The following is a 19,288-nucleotide window of genomic DNA, read 5'->3' as shown; positions in this document are numbered from 1 at the left end:
AAACATAAGCTGTTGGAATTGAGTTCACGAGCTTTCCCAGCTAGGCCGCCATGTGGCAAAGGCTCAGCCACCGCTGCATTCTTATGTGTCTTACTATTAAGACCCAGTGAATACCTCGGCCACAATGGTCATGTGGTCAATGAGGAGGCAGTAGTGGAAGCAGCTCAGACTTTGGGCACTTTGGAATGGTCTCATTAAGTCACAGCTGTTGTGCCAGGAACAATGAAGCAAAGACTCTGCTGAAGCCTGGGTAGGATGTGTCTTCAATTGGTGAGAAACTACAATAGATGGACATCTGACAGCATGGAGCTGGATAATAACTTTGTTTCTGAGGGCTGAGTAAATATTGATGGGTTTTTTTTGTACAAATTATAGCGACAGTCGAGACAGGAAAGGATCGAAAAGGATTCATCCTACTCTTTGTTCAGTACAATGAATATGAGTGTGAGACAGGTTGAATCTGTGCTGCTGTGTTTAATAATAAACTGGTAACTTTCCCTGATATGCAGACCAACACGACGCAAAAACAAGTGACAACCTTTCGAACACAGCCTTGGTGAAAAAGAGTTTAACGTTATATCTCAACAATTCAATTGTTCCCAGTCTATGCACATCAAATGTAATTAATGTATTTAGTACAGAAATGTGGAGCTGCCAATGTGCAGTAAATATTTTCGACTTGCAAACTTGTGTGAACACACTTGCAAATGTGTTTGTTAGTACGTTCGAATGTATGACAAGATGCATAAAACTACCGGTATATTTTTTTCCCCATAATGTCATGGGGTATTACACAAGTAAAAAATATATATATTTTCAGCATTTGACCTAGATTATACCAATTTGTTTAAAAAACAAACAAAAAAAAACAGAAAAACAAAACATTTTTTATAGTTTTATTATTATGTCCGTTCGGCATAATGCCACATGGCATGCGCATGCACAAGTTGGCGTTATGGGAAAAAAAAAAGCTGCATTTTAGCATGCATTCGAACGTACCTGCAAATATGTTCAAACGTGTACATATATATATATATATATATATATATATATATATATATATATATATATATATATATATTAGGGGTGTGAATTGCCTAGTACCTGACGATTCGATTCGTATCACGATTCACAGGTCACGATTCGATTCGATACCGATTAATCCCGATACGAATGGTCACGATTCGATACCGATTAATCCCGATACGAATTTATAAGTCGATTGTTGCGATTTTTTTCCATTCAAATTTAGAAAATACTATCAGTAAATTTGTACATGTACACTGTAAGATTTGTATGAATATATTTATCTAAAACTTGAGGCTTATAACCGTGAGCCACTGTACACAAACAGTTTGCAATCTGTTTCACATTTGAACAGCATTAAAATAAAAATATTAAGGCTTAATGTGCTGTTCATATAACATTCTTCCATGCTCAAGGTGTGAATCCTAAAAAAAAAAAAAAAAAAAAAAAAAAAATCGATTCTGCCGATTATTGAATCGATTCGAGAATCGCGCGATGTAGTATCGCCGAATCGATTTTTTTAACACCCCTAATATATATATATATATATATATATATATATATATATATATATTGTGCAATACCCTGTGGCATTATGGGGAAGAAATTTTATTTGCATTTAGCCTGCAAGTATACGTTCAATCATAATTGCAAATATGTTCAAACGTACTTGCAGATACTTTTGAACGTATTTGCAAATATAGTCAAACGAGTTTGCCAGTCAAAACTTTATTCCACCTTGGCAACGCCCACACTTACATAATTTAGAAAGAAATCACTGAACTGACTGCAGGGTCTTTAAAATGAGCAGGTCCTGTTTTTGTTTTTGCGATGTCATCACATGGCCAGTGATCATGAAGAACTGGAAATTAACTCTGTAAAAAAAAAAAAAAAAGTAGCACACAAGTCTATCCTGACTATCTAAATGGCTAGAGTGACAATAACTTAATAATAGTAATAGATTCATCTACAAATGATTGAGCGCTATGGTATCCTTTGGGAAAACATCGAAACAGATCGTGTTTGACTTTGACAACTTACTAAACATTATTTCGCTGCTGTATTGTCATCTCCAGATTGAATATGACAAGCGGTTAAATGCTAACCTTGGGCATCACAATGCCACTCGATCCCATACCGCGTGGCATCATAGAAAGAGAAGCCTGAATGGTTTGAGATTCTTGAAGTTAGAACACCCGTCCTCTCCTCACAAAGCAGTCCCCTGCTGCTGCAGCAACGGTACAGCATTGCCAGCACCATAGGACTAGATTGGATTAGGGAGATAGCCAACTGCGCGGTGGAGCCCAGGCTCACCACCAGTCCTAGTTCTCATGTAAATGCCACCACAGGCCATCTTATGCACCAAAATAGAATGGATAGAACCCCTCCAAAAACTAGTTCTTTTAGATTAGAGAAGTGACATTACTTTGGAAATGTTTTTCATTTGATTCATAGGCCAATATTTTTTGTGTCTAGCGAAGTATAATGCAAAGTGCAATCTTACTGACAGAGATGGGAAAACCAGGTCCAGAAGGTAAAAACCCTGCCACAGTTTGGCGTTAGCGACAGGTGCTTGTACTCAACCGACAGGTGAACGAGGTCATTATGAGAAGCACCTGATCATATATAAGCTGTGTTGGAGAAGGGAAACATCCCAAACCTGCAGGACTCCGGCCCCCGAGGGCCGAGATTGCCCAGCCCTGTTCTACAGGGTCGCAGCAAAGTGGACTTGCAAAATGGACTCAGTAGGGTCCATCAGCACACGCAAAGTGTGTTTATAAGCAATAAAATAAAATAAACAAAAACATATATTAAAGATGATGATAATAATTTAAAATAATAATAATAATAATAATAATAATAATATTAATAATAATAACAACAACAATGTATATATATATATATATATATATATATATTTTTTTTTTTACCGAATCCACCAAAATCCCATTATACCACCTGCACCACAACCACTACCTTGTTTCACCTGGTCTAAGGTCTCATCTACTTTCTGTCACCAAATTGCCGGACACCCAGTGAGTCGTAGAGTGGTCTGCCAAATGCTCAAAAACATTAAATTAAATTTGCCGAGACTCGAAGACGAAGTTGCACCAGTTTTATGCCCAGCACACGTGTGTCTGTCAACAAAAATAATGCCCATAGTGGCTGGGAAATTCCAGTTCATGGCTGTTGTCAATGTGCTACTTTGTCAGAGGTTTTCTTACAGCTCTGGACTTTGGATTGTGTCTTGAATTGCTTTTTCCTTTAAGTCTTAGGCTTGGCAATGTTTGCTTTGGAGCAGAGAGCTAGCTCAAAGACCACCGACAGACATGACATTTTAACCTGTAACAACAAAGTCCAGCAAGTGCACACACACACACATACAAAAAAAAAAAAAAAAAAACAATAAATCCTCAATGCTGAAAACTCGCCAGTGCAGAATAATAAAATGGTCTGTTCACCTTCGTTGGAAAACGAGTGTGCACAAGTGCAGGGTAAGTTGAGGCTCAAGTGCAGGTCAACAAAACTCCGAATTCACAAGTTGTCACTCCAGAAGCCATGTGTCAAGAAACCCAGTCAGTCCAACTGACAGAAGAGTACTTCAATATTTATTTGGCTTTAGGTAAAGGTACATCTTCACATGACCTCTCATCACTCTCCCGCGTTTGTGCATTTCTATAATAAGACCCACCTGGATCCTATAACCAGAAGTCACCAGAGCAGTTTGTCTGGGCAAAATGTAATTAAACTTAGTGGTTTCACATGCAATTATAACAACAAAGTCTGGGCCTTGTGAACCCAGACTACTTTGTTGAGAAAGGAAAGTAACATTTGTGTTTATCTTTTCAAATTAGCTGGAACTTTCCTGAAAATTATATCAAAGTTTGCAAAGTTTGTTTAAATTGAGATTGAGATATCATATGAAAGATGGTGTGTAATGGTTAAACTGGTGTTGGATCATCGAATATACCCCGCGGTGTCAGAAAAAAATACATGCCACGGAACCCCTTAACATATATGCAACAACGAGCTCTCTGAAGTGCAGCTGTCTCTCTCCTTGGAGACCCAGCGAGGGCCAACTGCATAGCCACCGAAATGAGCTGCTAATCCTTGTACAGGCTCCTGAGCATATTACATTGCACGGAGTCAGCCACTGTGCGAGCGCGCGCTATCAGCGTACATGCAAGCGTTTCGGCATGTGTCAATCTGTTTGAGTGCCAGCTGCATAAAGCAGTAAGCATAGAGGAGAAGGTGGAAATGATTGTTGTTTCCCTCTGACGTGACCTCGGAAAATGATTATATATCCGCTCAAAGGCTTTTCTACAGTCAATTCTCATCTTGGAAAATTTTTCACTTGAGTCCAACAAGTGTGAGCCTCTCTTTCACGGAAGGAAAGTCATGATTGCTGCCTATAAAAGTGAATTGAATGAGAGCGCAATGCAAAGGACGGGAGGTCATGGCTTCAGGGGCTGTGAGTAGTTGATAAGCATCAACTCAACACATGATACTGATGGAGGACTGCTCACCTCCAGCAGCATCTCTTGCCTCCTGACACAATTCACATCCACTGGCTATTGAGGAGCACAAACCTTTCAAATGAAGTTTTTTTTTTTTTTTTTTTTTTTTTTTTTTTTTTTTTTTTTAACTCGAGTAATGTTTATAAAACGGCCATAAAAAAAAAAAAAAAAAAACTCAGTGCCTTTGACACTTTCACAGTGATGATGACCTCCTTTTGAAATCACTGTAGGTTGTGCGCTGTCATAAAATGTAAGTAAATGCTTGAAGGTGTTATGAAGTTAAATATCTACAGTAAAAAAAACAAAAACAAAGATGTGTTCACTTTTCATCAAAAATTAACTGCATTGAAGGCTTTCAAAGGGATGGTTCGGCTTATTTGACAGGAATCTCTATTTCATCCTCACCTTCAGTGTGTGCGATCAGCACTGACTTACCCCTGACAGCGTTCTGTGACACGAGTTCTGGTCCGGTGTTGGACGAGAGGAAAATAGTCCAGCAAGCTGGCTGGGGTCACGGAAATAAAGCGTGTTTCTTCTAAAAACAATTTGTGTTCAAAAGAGTGATACATTTGCATCACAATACTCCTTTTCTGAAAAAAGTCAGACGCCATTACCGCCGGCACTACTTTTCTGTTCGTTCGTATCACTGTGCGGCCCCACATGCAGCTGATAGACGCGCACTAATCTACAAGTTGTTTGTCTTTTCGAAGGCGGAAGGATCAGCTGTCTGCAGCGCGTCGATTTGCTGTCTACAGGGCCGACGCGCAGTGATATGAACGAACAGAAAAGTAGTGCCTGGCGGTAATGGCGTCTGACTTTTTTCAGGAAAGAGTATTGTGATGCAAATGTATCACTCTTTTGAACACAAATTGTTTTTAGAAGAAACACGCTTTTATTTCCGTGACCCCAGCCAGCTTGCTGGACTATTTTCCTCTCGTCCAACACCGGACCAGAACTCGTGTCACAGAACGCTGTCAGGGGTAAGTCAGTGCTGATCGCACACACTGAAGGTGAGGATGAAATAGAGATTCGTGTCAAAAAAGCCAAACTATCCCTTTAATTCTGTTACCAAAAAGGTCATATGGCCCATAATGTCAGACGTCAACCTACGTTACAAGACCTCAGTCTTAACTGTGTCTTAACTGGCTCAGTCTTAACTGTGTTCTGTAAACCACCACACACATTATAACTTGTTCGATCGTTTTAGCATTCTTAGTGATGTTTGATACAATTTTTTCCTAGATTGATACCTGTATGAGTACTCGACTCGAGTAGTCACTGATACTGTTGCCAAGTACCGATACCACTAGTACTTTTGGCTAATGTTGTTCCGATACTGATACTGGTATCGGCAGGGGCGCCGATACTGCATTAAAACAGTGGTATCGGTATCGGTGACTACTCACAAGTAACATGCCGATACCATTCATTCCATAGCTAATATAGGATTTTGGATGCAGCATCTTGTGTCTTGCTCGTGCACGACATTCACTGATATGTGACATGCTCACTGCATGCCGATCTAAGATATCCTATTGGCCGTTGAATGCTCTGAACCAATGGCAGGACAGCTTTTTCATGTTGAGGAAAAACAACCTTTCGGTATCGGTATGGTATCGGTATCGGTCGATACTGCAAAGCTGGGTATCGGTATCGGGAGCCAAAAAACGGTTTTGGAACAACACTACTTTTGGCACATAAAATTTCCATTAAAAAAACAACATAATTTTTCTATTCTCCTAATTTTTATAGTTCCTGATTGTAAAAACACAAGAGGGTGACCTCGTGAGTGCCGATAATTTTAAAATAAGGTCGATACTGGCACTGATACCAATACCAACTATCGGTACTCACCCTAATTAGTAACACCTAATTACGGTTGCAAATTATTATGAAAGAGGATGCCCTAATTATTATGAAAGTGGATATTAGTAGCAGGGTTTTCCCCAATACAACCTTTTTTACAGAGTATTGCCCAATACAGATATCGATCCAATATTAGCAGGAATGATACATAATTGTGCTAATTTTTTAGTACCAAATTAGAAGTTCTAAGAGATTTGAACAAGTGATACTATTCAAACAAAGACCAATAGTCAGCATCAGTAGGTATGAAAAAAATATCAACTGCAACAAACTGCACGTCAATAAAATAAAAACAAAATGACTTACAGGACCCAGGGAAATAACCGCAATTAAGTCAATATAAATCAATTACTGTCAATCAACTGCTTGCATCCGACTATCGGGGATTCTCGATGTGGATTAATATAATCTGACATTGTTTTGGGTTTCTTTTTGGCTGAAATTGGACACCCCTAATATCTTGAAGGGATGTGCAGGTACTGATACCAGGTATCGTATCGTGCTGATACCCCGCCTTATTTTCAGGCATTGGTACTCGCGCCGATACTTCTTGTGTCCATTTTACGAGCAGGAAGTAGAAATTAAAAGACAAACGTTTGTGATGACAAACACAAAGCGTTATTGAACATCCCTAATATATAGTGAATATAGAGCTAATTGGTTAGTTGATCTTAGATAGTTGTTGACAATAATCCTTAACACTCCTAATTGGGGCTAGTGAGTTTCAATAGATCTCTAAAATATGTATTACAATAATTAAAACATTGTTAATTTATCACCTCACCAAGTGTCAACCACAATGAAGCAGTATGAGCTTTGTTAGCATAAATTACAATACAGCTCTTGGAAATCAGTAGTTTATGCAACTGTGCCTAATTCTGTGGCCAGATACTTGTTTCCGTCGCTAAGCAGGGCAGAATGTCAAAAAGCGATATCTTTCACAGAAAATGGGGAGGTAATCCGCGTGGACTTTCACTGCTTTGAATTCCAAACGCATGACCGTCGACAAGAATAACAAGGGCAATTTTTCACCGCTACCTGTCCGTGACACATTGTCCTCACATCCGTCAGAGCGCCTCAGAAGCAAACTGTCAGTTTTCATCTGGAGACCGCAACATCTGGCGGGAAGTTTCTCGCAAAAGGCTTGGAGTGAGGCCCATAAACATTTAGACATTCACGCTTGAAGATGGTGAAAGTAGACAAACATCGGCCTATAAAAGAAGAGCGGGAAGAAAAGATCCAGTTCAGATCAATCATCGTAAAGAAAAGCCAAGTTGAGGAGTGACGCATGCCTGGTAGCTTTGGCTGACACCATTGTGTACGTGATCAGCAATTACGCTAATGACGGTGCTGACATACGTTGTGGTGTAGGGTTCAAGCGGGTGTGTCAGGGGGCGGGTATGGCATGAGTAGACAGGGGTTTGCTGAAAGCCCTTGTCGGAGACTCCCAGTGACGGCTTGTCAACAAAGCACTCCTGTTTCACTCAGACTCCGGTCTCAGGTAACTCCGGTGGGCCGTCTGAGTGCCACGTGGCATTTCACTCGCGTCCGGAGACGTTCACCTTTCCGCACACCCCTCCATCTGCTGTCCTTACCTCCTTCTCTTCTCTGCAGTATTCTCTATCTTCACACCCGAACCTTTTCACAACATGATAACTCAGAAACAGAAAATGTGAATCTGGCTGTGATTTTTTGTTTTGCTACTTTAAAAGAACGATTTTTTAAGCCTTAACATCATTACCATATATCATATCAAATGTCAAAATGAGGACAAAGTTAAAATAAAGTCGACTGGTCTAAAAAATCCATATGTTGTTTGCTAGCTGTGTTGTGGTCTGATGAGTCTACATTTCTAATTGGTTTTAGAAATCATGAATATCGTGTCCTAATTCTTATCTGGGCAAATTTCAAAAGTCAACATCTGTGAACTTATATGCAAGTTTTGGAGCAAAAAATGCAACGTCTTTTTCAGGGACATCCCTGCTTATTCTAGCAAGATAACGCCAAGCCACATTCTGCACACATTACAACGCCATGGCTTCATAGTAGGGGTGTGAATTGCCGAGTACCTGACGATACGATCCGTATCACGATTCATAGGTCACGATTTGATTCAATTCCGATTAATCCAGATATGAATTTACAAGTCGATTGTTACGATTTTTTTTTACTCAATTTAGAACATACCATTCAGCAAACTTGTACATCTACACTGTAAGATTAGTATGAAAATGTATTATTTATTGATCTCAAACTTCAGTTTTATAACTGTGAGCCACTGTATTTAACAAACACCTTTTTCATATTAGAACAGCATTGAAATAAAATATTAAGGCTGAATGTTCCTTTAATATAACATTCTTCCATGCTTAAGGTGTGAAAGTTAGATGTTTTGTTGAATATTTTTTCATCAAAAATGGATGTTAAAAAATCGATTCGGCTGCCTACTGAATCGATTCAAGAATTGAATAGTATCGTGATATATTGCAGAATCGCTTTTTTTTTAACACCCCTACTTCATAGTAAAAGAATGTGAACACTAGACTGGCCTGCCAGCAGTCCAGACCTGTCTGCCATTAAAAATATGTTGCACATTATAAAGTGTAAAATATGACAATGGAGACCCTGGACTGTTGAGCAAATGAAGTTGTAAGTAGGAATGGGACAGAATTTCATCCACAAAGTTGGTTTGCATTAAATACATGTTTTTCTGTATACTTGATCTAGATGTTGAGCTTTTCTCTACCGATTTAAATAGATTAAAGACACAAATATACTCGTAATCACATCGTCAGCATCACCTAACTTCCTCATTAGTTCGATGTAATGTCTAACTAGGCTAAGTTTTTCTTTTGTTTGGGATACACTATATGAATGACCTATTACTGGATTAACATGAAATAAGTAAAAGTATACAGAACAAGGTCTAGGACTAGATAGGTTTTGTACTTTTGCTGTTCAGTCAACATATGTTCAAAAAAACAATTAATCAAACATGGCATATTGTAGTCTTTAAAAATACAATATGCAAACAGAAGAGCATAATAACAGGTATTTAATAATTCAAACGTGACATTGATTTGTTCACAGTCACACTGTACAAAAAAAAAAAACAACACTTGGAATTTTTATATAACAAATAGCCATGAAATAAACATTTGTCAACGCCTTGAGAATGACGTTGGTTTGGGCCTAAGTGGCTTTTGCAAAAATAATTGAATGGTCTTGGTCCACTAATTGCATTCAACTTTTTTTTTTTTTTTTCCCCCATGCGGCAACTATTTAACTCTGGCCCAATAACTGATTATGACTCCATATACATGAATTGCAATGTGTGTGTTTAAAAAATACTAACAGATGTGTGCAACTATTCATGTTGAGTTTATTCTTCTTTGAAAAGTGGGTGGATGCATGTGGTTGTTTACCTTTCTGAATAGAGCCTTTTCAAATTGAATTTGGCCTGCTGAGTTGGATTCAATTGCATGCTGTGCTACAAGCAGGGATATTGAACCAAGGTGATGTGTATGCATTTCTATTGGCAAACCAATTGATGAACATGAGTATGCTTGTTGTTTTTTTTGTTTGTTTTTTTTGCACAATGGGAATTATGCTCCAACGGCCAAATGAACAATGTTCTCAGCAAAAGTTAAGCTATGTAGTTTTTATTCTGGTGTCTCACTTGGTGTGTACGTGCATGTGCAAGCATGTGTGTAGGTAATTTACAAATTGTTCAGAATTTAAATAACTGATTCCCACTGGCCTAATTACGGGATATCTGCATCAGTGTTTAATGGGCCAGAACTAGTGAAATGAGAAATTAGCAGTTTGCTAATTATGCTGACTGATGAGACTGCAGGAAAACCATTTCATTGGAAAACAGACTAAGCCAACAGAAATGCCTCGGACTTGACTTGTGACTCAAAAGTATTGCAAGTGAAGACGAGACATCTGCAAATATCACAAATATGGCACTTTACTGTACTTTTATTTAATTCAATCTCCGGTGTAATTACATTTATTGATTGATTGAATTTTTTTTTTTTTACTTTATTTTTCTTCTTCTTCTTCTCCTTATTATTATTAATTCAATCTCTGGTGTAATAACCTTATTTATTGATTGATTGAATTTTTATTTTTCATTTTACTCTTATTATTATTAATTTAATCTCTGGTGTAATAACCTTATTTATTGATTGATTGAATTATTTTTTTATTTTATTATCTGTTCTCATTGCTGCTGGACATGTACATTTCCCAGAGGGAGCCATCACAAAGGGATCAATAAACTCAAGTCTAAGTCTAAGTCTAAAAAAGGGAAATATACAAAAGTCAACAACCTGGATTTAAATTTCGTAAAGACCTTCTTCTGGGTTGAACTGTTAACAAGTGCAATGTGTTATTTGTCCATCAGTATATTTGTTAGCAGGGAACTTAAACTTTGTGAAACCAAGATGGCGCCGACAAATTCCTTGTGGTTCTTCATACTTGGTCAATAAAGATGATTCTGATTTGATTTATTCATGGAGATGAGGAGGGGCGTGCCACATTTTTTCCTGGGCATGTGGAACCCTTCAATAAAGCCCAATGTCACAAATCAGGTCTTGTCAGATGATTTTTGATTCTGGGGTGGAGAGAAAGCTTCCATTGAGATCTACACTTCAAAATGAGATACAGCGGTATCAGTAGTAAGGAATTTTGGAATTTTATTAAGTACTTCCACTTGTATCTCAAATCATATATCCCCATTGAAATGAATGGAAATGTTTTTGGGGGGGTTTTTCCAGTCTGACCAGGAGAATTTTTTTTGGTCATGTGTTTTTTTTAATAAGGAACATAGCACTTTGTAAAATTATATTAGGGATGGTCGACCGAGACCAGCCTTATTCGAAGGTATTGGTACTCGCGACGGTATTGGTGGCCTTTATGTGGCTGTTTTATGATCAGGAACTAGAAATTAGAAGAGTTGAAAATTGCCATTAATATTAAGGAAAAATGTCATATTGGGATATATAAGTCTTTCTTAACAATTATGTGTCCCTGTTTTTTGGGGGAAAATTGTATGGATCAAAAGTACTTGTGGTATCGGTACTTGGTATCAGTGACTCCTCAAGAGTTGAGTACTGTACATGTATTCGTATCAGTGTGAAAAAAAGTGGTATTGAACATTTCTGAATAATATGATTTAAACTTATATCAAAACAGATCTCTGGAAATTGCTTAAATACAGTTTTTTTTATTTTTTATTTTTTATATTTTGCTAATAAACAAATAAAATGAGAATTGACCTTCCGTCATCTCCACATTTGTTTGTTCGCGTTGTGAGTTAACATGTTATGTTCTGGTATTGGAGAATGACTGTTTTCTAGAGCAGTTCTCTTGTGACCCAATTGGTAAGAGAAAATAAAATAACATCCAGTATTTGCCCCAAAATGTAATTTCCTCTTCCTTTCCTACAAATAGCAACGCTGTGCAGTCTACTGCACATTACAAGGCTCCAACAACAGCAGCTGTGTCACCAAAAATGCAGGATGCTTGACTTGGAATATAGCAACATAATCTAACAGTCTGTTTGTTCAAAATGACAACATGAAGCTGAGAACTGAATACAGACAACGACAATTAGATCAGATCGAACCACAGCAAGGTGGTCCATTTTGAAAGACCTGCCCCACAATATCTACACTTCGATAAGGCCGCTGCAGCTTATCAGCCAGCGGGTAATTTCAATTAACCGAGGTTTTGCAAGACAAGTTTACAAGTTAAATACCTTGGAGACAACCCGTCACCACTGGAGAGGTGGCAGGCTGACTTCACGAGACTGAGAACGAGGAAAGCAAAAGGAGCCGAGTGCTGCTCCAGTGGCCGGTATCGGGGCACGTGATGCGCCTTATTGCATTAGCTGGTCGCCAATCGCATAATGAACTCTCGGACAGACAAGACAAAAAGTCTGGCCACACCCCTACGGCGGGGCAGAAGAAAAGCTGGAAGAACGCGATCGGTAGGATTAACAATGAAGAAGCCCCGAAGGGAGGCAGAGAGAGGCCTTTTGCCAGAGAGAGATAGGATGATTCAGGAGCTTAGCGTTGTCAAATGTTTTATTCAACCATGACCGTGAGCGCCGCCAAACAGATTAGCTTGTTTACTACAGGTTCTCATTTAAGAGATAAATCTTTAAATGTTGGATTTGGTAGGGAACGAAGGACAGGGGTAGCATCCATGTCACTCTTGGAAGAAGTGTGTGTATGCGTGCTTATGGAGGGGAGTTACTGAAGGCCAGTAGGTAACAATGTAACAGGAAGGTCGAAATAAGAGTTGTTGTTTTTTTACATTTCCCACCAATGTTGTAAGAATACACTCCACACAAAAGATGTTAGTCATTTTTACCAATCAAAACCATTGGAAGCAAAGTCAATGATTAAAAAAAAAGAAAATGTGTTTACCCATAGCGAAATGGAATTCTTCCTGAATATGGCACTTGAATATAAATCTAAACCATCAAAGTAAGGCTTGAGCCTGGGGCGAAAGACCGACACCCTGGAATGGTTGGCCAGTCAGCCACAGGGAGATTTTCAATAGGGAATTGACATACTACACTTGATGCATGATTTTAGTAGCTGAAGTACTTACATTAGAAGACCCACTAACTAACAAGTTTCAAGGCCGTATCTCATTGAGTGGCGAATGTTTACAAAAGCAGCGAATGTTGGCTTTCATCAACATCCGTAAAAGTTTTACTTGAAGTTCTTCTTGTTTTTCTCTCTCTTATTTTGCTAACAGTGGCAAGTGTTTGCAAAACAGTCATAAACATTTGTAAAAAGTTGTACGTTCCTATTTATTCGCAAATGCTGGAGACCAGGTGACGATGGTACCATATGTCGAGACGGCACAAATAGCAAAAGAGAGACACAGTTCGTGTAAAAGAAAATTAAAGACTGCACCAACATTTAAGCATTTAAAATACAGTTTTTGTGTTAAATTTTAGGAGTTACTCATATCCATCTACAACGGTGGACAGCAGACAACTGAATGCTGGGTAAGGTTTACGCTCCTTTTCATTGTTGGGTCCATAGATTCACCTGCTACTTCAGGAGTTAGCAAATGGTCCCAAAGGTTCCCAAACAGTGGCAAATAGTTGCTAATCTTTGCAATACTGTCCCAAAGAGTCATTGCCTCCTGACATTTGCACTTTTCCAAACATTTGGGCATTATCTCTAAGAATCGTTAAAAGTCACTAAATGACAGAAGCGACCCCCCCCTGATTTTTGCCAACATCAGTCGGAAAAGTTGACAAATCCAGCAATCGCTACCTTCACTAGCATTCACCACTCAGTGAGATACCACCTTAAGAAATGGATTCCTGAGAGTATTTTTAAGTCATGCTAGTAGCATAGCTATCCAAAGCTTAAAACATATATTTCTTCTGTTGTACTTTGAGAAGATCAGAAAACACAAATAGTGGAAAAAGTCAAACAACTACAAAAACAATTAGGCCATATGAAAAAAGTAGGCAAGAGATGATCCCCTTTACTTCTCAATTCTGAGGGTCCGATGTAGTGGCACATACTATGTCATTCAAAAGTCAGCTTTCTAAGAATTAATGCATATGAAGACAAAACACCAAAAACAGAGGGAATAAGTATTAATGAATATACTATATTCATGCGTGTGAATACATGGTATTATAATGTCAATTAATGACAGCTGTAAGTAGACTGTGATCAATATGTGTCTGTAGAGCTCACCGAACGTGAGATGAGAATGGAGATGCCCTCATGGCATGCAGGTTTAATGGCGGCTACAGCGTGCGCGTGTATGCGTGTTGTGGGGTGTAAATTGGAGTGTGTTCTTTGTTGTAGCTCAGTGGAATTCATGCCTCTCTTTCACTCTCTCCTCCTTTTGTTCTTGTCTATTATGGCAGGGGTGATGAGGCTCCCTTGGGCGTGTTAAGCTAGAGAAGCTCAATCTCAGTGGATAATCATCTTCAAGATACATCAACAGCGCGCTTGTGATTTTGAGCATCTTGGGGGAGCACAAAAAGAAGCAAAAGCAAGACAAAGTCAAAGAAAAACAATTGGACTGTAGATTTCATGACAGCTTGATACTGCAAGTGGAATTCACTCTCTTAAAGCAGCAATTACCTTAAAGTAACAGCAACACATTGGATGGTGCACAATAAGGAGAATGGCGACTCTGCGATTGTGTTAAAATATCTATTAGAAAAAAAAAGTCATGAAGCAAGCTGTAAAAAAAATAAAATAAAATAAAAAAAATATTCCGAATTATGGTTTAGCACTACTGTAGTGAGTGTCTGTGGTGTACCAAAGAAAATTATGCGTTCTAGCCTAGGGTGACCATATTTTCAACATTAAAAACTGGGACAACAATATCGCTGAAAATCAAATAAACAATAAATTCTTATCAGGAACTATGTCTAACTAATTTCATCGCTAGTCAATAGTGGGTGTTATCACTTTAGCTAATGCTAAATATTGTCTTGATTGACAGTTCAACAGCACTAAACAACTCAATGCATTCACCGTTATCCAACCTTTTTTGCTCAATCCCAGTAGCCATTGGAAGCTGGCTGAGCCGTTAACTTTGCGCTGATCCTGTGTTGTAAAATTGTAAATATGGCGTCAGAAAAGCTCAGTTTATGTTGGGTCTGACTGGCAGCTGCAGCATAAAGCTGATAGGACGACATGTACTATGATTTTTAGACAAGGAAGCAGGAAGTAATCTTAGTTCCGGAAGGACAAATCCAAACCTGCTATCGATGAGATGCGGATGAGAACGAGAACGTAAACGTGAACGTAAATAGGAAGGAATTTAACAGTTAAATTCATTTTTAATTGGCTAATCGTATGAATCGCTATAACCTTGCTCTAGCAAGATGAATTCTCGCGGTATTTGTGAGTTCACAAACTCCGGACAATACATCTTGTACCCCTCCCGCTGATAACCGGCGTTCCCAAACCACTGACGAATCACAGAGCGACATTGCGTTTGGGGGCGGGATATGCAACTGTGACGAAACCAGGAAGTCAGCGCCGACGCCGGAGCTAACAAACAAACCTAACATGGACGAATGGACGCTGCAATTAATTCTGTTCTCGCAGAATTTGCGAATTAGCAAGGCGCGTTTCGTGCATTTCTAGCTGGTAAGATATTTGTGCTTTTCCCCCCTTCGACATGAACGGAGGTGACATTTTCTCCCGTAGCCGTGATTGGTTAAAACAAACGTGTAGAATGTCGCATTGTCCAATCAGCTTGAATTATTGTCCAGAATGTCCCGCCTTTCCCCGACGAAATTACTGTGGAGAGGTACCATCTGGCTAATGCCAGTTTAGAATCGCTATGACAAACGTGTGATTGACATACACGTGGTCCAAACAATTGGCTTGTTGAATGGACTAAAAATACATACCGTATTTTCCGCACTATAAGCCGCACCTAAAATCCTTCAATTCTTTCAAAAGCTGACCATGCGCCTTATAATTCAGTGCGCCTTATATATGGATCAATATTGAGCTGCAACAGGTCTCGCTGTCAAGACGCTATCGATGGCTATCGACGATCGGTGACGCGCATGCGCAGAAGATCCCGCCATCTTGGATCGCTAGCTAATACTAATACTTTACCTCAGAGAAAATAATAAAACAGCTGTTTATTCATTTTGGGAGTGTATGGAGTTGTCAGAAAGCTGGTTTGTAATCTATTAATAAAGTTTGACTGACCTATCTGACCGTTTTGTTGCCATTCCCTTTAGCGCAGCACCATCTAATGGATGCATAACGTAACCCCAGCCTCTACTATAGCGCCTTATATATGGAAAACGTTTTAAAATGTGTCATTCATTGAAGGTGCGCCTTATAATGCGGAAAATACGGGAAATAAAACGGGACGCCCGGACTGGGCATGCTTGAAGGTGGATAAAACAATGGGGCTGGCGAAAGAACTCGGGACACAAGGCTCAAAACTGCGACTATCCTGTTAAAGCAGGAAGTTTGTACAATTTCAATTTCAGCCTAATAAATGATGTAATAACAACAGCAGGTTATACTTTTGTTTGCATGTACACAATGCATTCTAAGCTATCTTAAGTCAGCTCATACCAATTTACCACTGTCAAATTGGCTTTACCACCATGACTTGTAGGGGAAAGCCATCTACAGATGTGAATAATTTGTCATTCGACACCATAGTTACATCACACTTTACTGTTGACTATAAGCAGCCAAGGTTTGTCCAAAAATACCAAATTGTCTGTCAGCTTGTTAGAAAATGGCCATGCCAAGCATTCCACACCGTTTCTAATCTTTGGTGTTGCTCTTGGCAGAAATGTAGTAAATGACTACTGTGAGGGTTGTTTCATTTCCCAAGATGGGGCTGGCACAAACTTCCATTTCTCATCCAACAATTGATAACTACTACATCCTCTGTGACCCACTTTCTTACTAATGAGAGGCCATCATACTCTGGGTATAAATGTCTGGGGGGAAATGCTGTCATTTCTTGCTTGTGCTTTATTGACCTTATGGGACAAGCCAGGCAGTGCTGCCAAGTGGCATGTGTATGAGTTTGGGAAAAAAACAAAACAACAAACTACTGTAGGGCAACTTTTAATGGAACCAATGGGACTGGTTTGTGTGTCCAGATGCTTTCTATGTACACACTACAATATCATGACAGTGGCAATACAAATAATGACTTGATTGACAGCTGGATTGTAATCCTGGGAAGCTAAGGGTGTGTATAACGAACTATTGCATTTCAACATACACTCAGCTGTCATCTCTACAGGGACACATGCTTTTTTTGTTTGTTTTTTTTTATGAGCAAAATGACAACATTCTATGGAGGCCCATTGGCCACCTGGCTGGCGTGTTCAAATCAATAACCTCTTGAGCCATCACAGCTGTAGCCTCTGTGACCCTCTAAAAAGGCATCCATATGCCCAGTGAGCGATTAAAAACTTGCTAAATCCAAATATGTGTGTGAGGAACTAGGTTAGGAAAATGTGTCCAATCCCATTTCCCATATTTTTTTTCCTCTTTTTTTTTTTTTTTTTTTTTTTTTTAAATTTCAACGGGCCTCTAATTATCAAACATTTTCAGTGGTAAAGAGTTTCAAGTATCGGCTCTCATGTGCAAATCCCAGAATTAACATAGGTCTTGACACAGTCGATCGAGCAGGGAGTTGTCATAATGGATCATGAATATTCAAGCCAGTGACCTCGTTTCATATGCAGGACACATTGAATTGATGCACTGTAAAAATCCATCTGAACTCAAACAAACTCACATTGTACTCAAATGGAGGGGATTGTATCAAAAAGATCAATGAGCTACTGATGCACGACAAATAGGCCTTCTCATAACAGCGTCATCGTAATGCTGAATCTTAAGTCATAAATCACTGAAAACAAACCATTTTTGATGTTCTAATCAAAATTGTCAAGCCGGTTCTCCTTGTGAGACCAAGTGTGAACACTCTTCCTCTGAATCATGAAGCAACATAGTGAAGTACACAAATGAAAAGTGTTTCATTCTTCCCAGACCATAAGTTAATAAAAAATCCACTCTGTTGGCACCAGACTGTCTGACACAAACTCAAATTGATTCATAATTGAGTTTGTATAGATTTTTATCCAGCTTTTGCTGGTTACATTAGGGCTTGACTAGTCTCATTTTGCAGTGGAGTGTACAGCAAATGCAAGTGCGGCTCCGGGTTCACTGTGCAGCGTGCATGGCAATAGCTTGCTGAAATAATAACAGGCTCTGAAGGACAATTTGGTTTCCTTCGACTCAATGTGCAGCCACTGAAGGATATATTTAGGGTCACCTTTTTCCACTGACAGCGGCTTTTTTGTCTGACGATGGGGATTTGCATTTCACAATTTACTGTCAAATGGGAGGCCCAATAACTGCTTAAAAGCTTTTGTTGAAAACATCGCTGTAGTGCTTCAGAGAAAGATGTGGAAGGAGTGCACATTTTTAGCATCTGTGCAAATGCACAGTTGAAATTGATTATCAATTGATCACTTTATCAGTTTGTTCGATTACTTTAACCTGTTGATTGTTTGTGCTTGACAGGTAAGACATCTTACTTCGAAATGACAGGAAGGGAGGGGACAAAAGGAAGAATAATAAGAACAATAAGTGTAATGTAATAAGAACAATAGATGGCTCATGCGTGCTGTGAGCCAATGAGAATTAACATAGTCACAGGGCGGCCATCTTGGGACATGGCTGCTTGAACGTTCATAACATTACAGTCAATGGAGCACTGACTTTGAAATAGCTGTTGCCGTGCTCAATTCTCCCAAATGCTCAACCAGTTTCCGTTTTTGTTGTGAGATACGACACATGGCACAAACAAAAATGAAGCGAGTAACAAGTATTTAAGTAGGTAGCAGTCCCCATGTCCTAAAATGGCTGACCACTGACGACGTTGCCGACTCTAGCCACCTAGCTATGAAACAGACAAGCTGCTGTGTGAGTCACTGATTCAAGAAACCCCAAGAACATAACTGTTATCCACATGGAGAAAGAAGAGTCTCATTGAGCTAGAATTAGCTTAGAAAGGTAATGCTACTGTACTAATGTGCAATGCTTAATAATTGCAAGTGTTAGCTGCTTAGCCATCATGCTAATGCTAACATGCTAAACATTGCTACTGTTCAAATTTGACTTTTCTGCTACTGTAGCTATTAGCTTAGCAATTAGCTTGTCATGCTAACACTAGCATTAAATGCTAATTGTCAATGCTAAGTACCAGATGGCCTGCAAATGTGATGACTTGGAGCTATGCAAGCCTAATCTTTTTCAGTTTCTGCCACGTGGTTATTTTGTCTGTTAGGATGAATACCTGTACTATTC

General features: G+C 39.0%; 1 protein-coding gene across 1 annotated transcript in view; it reads right to left on the bottom strand.

Annotated features, from left to right (window-relative positions):
* Positions 1-19,288, bottom strand: part of adgrl2a (adhesion G protein-coupled receptor L2a) — a 271,298-nt gene that overhangs the window by 150,968 nt on the left and 101,042 nt on the right. The gene's annotated exons all lie outside the window — the stretch shown is intronic.

The sequence above is a fragment of the Festucalex cinctus genome, chromosome 10, assembly GCF_051991245.1.
Source record: "Festucalex cinctus isolate MCC-2025b chromosome 10, RoL_Fcin_1.0, whole genome shotgun sequence".
Taxonomy (NCBI): domain Eukaryota; kingdom Metazoa; phylum Chordata; class Actinopteri; order Syngnathiformes; family Syngnathidae; genus Festucalex; species Festucalex cinctus.
This window is presented reverse-complemented; position numbering and strand designations above follow the sequence as displayed.